Source organism: Pundamilia nyererei, unplaced genomic scaffold (assembly GCF_000239375.1).
Source record: "Pundamilia nyererei isolate P.nyererei 1_Seehausen unplaced genomic scaffold, PunNye1.0 scaffold00089, whole genome shotgun sequence".
NCBI classification, from domain to species: domain Eukaryota; kingdom Metazoa; phylum Chordata; class Actinopteri; order Cichliformes; family Cichlidae; genus Pundamilia; species Pundamilia nyererei.
The window spans coordinates 2,535,990-2,537,938 of NW_005187490.1; the positions used below are offsets into that span (position 1 = coordinate 2,535,990).

Here is a 1,949-nt window from a genome sequence, read left to right on the forward strand (position 1 = left end):
GACATGATAATAACTTAGCCTTAGTGTTTCATGAAACAATTTAAATAATTTACCATCATATGGGGAAAAAGTAGAGACTTTGTGGAGGGGGAGATGATTAATTTTCAAATGTATTGAAATTTGAGTATATTTATATATGCGGCCTCATGTTGTGTGCATGTGTTCATTCTCTTAAAGCTTGCACATGTAACAAATTGGCTCAGTAATTGTTTTGTGGATTTACTGCACATTTCTCATGGCAGAAAACCAAGCAGTAGTTTAAAAGGATGAATCTTCAAAATTCAAGAATTTGTTTTGTTCCTCTGAAGTTGTTCTTGCCTCTGTGTTGTGTCCAATAATCCTATCATGCTAACATATTTGCTTTGATGTTCATTGCTCTGCTTCTGGTGTCTGACTGTATATGGGTGTGGGTGTTTGTGTGTTAAGAAGACTAAAGGTTACTGGGAAGGTCAAATGAAAAGTTGGCTACACATAAAGCATAAGATCAAACAATTCTGTAAACTTGGCAAAATATGGCGTCCCTTCTCTGCTTTTATAGATGTGGTAAAGGATGATGCAGATGCAGACTTGGTGGATGTTTTCTCTCATATGTGTCTTTTTGCAGACCCCAATGTTTGGTGATGACTGGTTATCCCAACTCTCGTCCTGCCCTTCTGGATCTGGTCCACAGTTTCACCAAGAATGTAGGCATGATGATCTGCGGCCATATTCGCACGGTGAGCAGATGTCATTTGGCTTGTTTTTTGTTTTTGTTTTTTGCTACTGATGAATTAGCTGTCAAATTGCTGTTTAAAAGTCAGTTTTTAGCTAGATTCATCCAGTTCTTCACCAAACTGTTTAAACCACATAGCACTGATTAGCAGGCAATATAAAAGAAGACTTTGATATGCTGTGGGAGCCTCTGGATTTGGTTGCATCGGTGGTTCTTAGACTGTAGGATGTGGAGCCAATGCAGGGGCAACCAGGAGAAAAATGTGAAATGTGTATAAGGTGTTTTCATATCTTGGAGAGGACATCTAATTGACATAATGCTTTCCCTGTTCCCTTGCTCTAACCATCAAAAAACCAATGCTTAACCCTAACCTCAGGTTATGGTAAGGTTGAGGCTAATTTTAACCCTGACACTAAAAGCACATTTTGAGCATCAAACACGCCTTCACACTCGTGGGTACTGGCATTTTGTCCCCATAAGTGAATGCTGGTCCCCACATGTTTAGTAGGAAGCCAATTTTCTGTCCTCAGATGCACACACACACAACCATAGAAGATCAATTTATGTACCTGCGCATTTTCCAATGTTTGTTCCAGGTGTTATGTTTATTTTTTTTGCAGGTGCAGCAGTTGGTGATACATTGTGCATTTCTATTTTTTACTCTGTCCTTTTATTTATTTGGATGGTGGTGGGGACTTTTTTTCCTTTTTCTAGAAAGCAATGAAAAACATATTCCAGTGAAGAGTTTTCGACAGCATGAAATAAACGATAGAGTACAATATGTCGTTTTAATATATCATCATATCGCACAGCCCTAATGTTGCACACAAAGCTAGTGAACGATTTGGAATAGCCTGGTCTTTTGTATTTTAAAAATAAGTACTGCAGAGTACTGAACGAAAAAGGCACAAAAGCAGGCAGAGATTCAGAGCAGGTGATTGTTCCGCACATTAAATTCTTCTGTTTAACTTTCACACATCAAAAGTTGTTGAAATTCGCATCTTTTCATCTTTGAAACTTAGATTTGTGGTCATTTGTTGTACAATACCAACACTGATAAATTTAAGGCTGTTGGATTAATTTGGCAGCACGGTGGCACGGTGGTTAGCACTGTTGCCGCACAGCAAGAAGGTCCTGAGTTCAATTCCACCATCAGGCCGGGGTCTTTCTGTGTGGAGTTTGCATGTTCTCCCCGTGTTTGCGTGGGTTCCCTCCGGGTACTCCGGCTTCCTCCCAC

At 39.6% G+C, this 1,949-nt stretch overlaps 1 protein-coding gene across 1 annotated transcript in view; it reads left to right on the forward strand.

The window, feature by feature from the left end:
- slc12a2 (solute carrier family 12 member 2) overlaps positions 1 to 1,949 on the forward strand; it is a 59,944-nt gene that overhangs the window by 40,838 nt on the left and 17,157 nt on the right. The window lies entirely within an intron of this gene.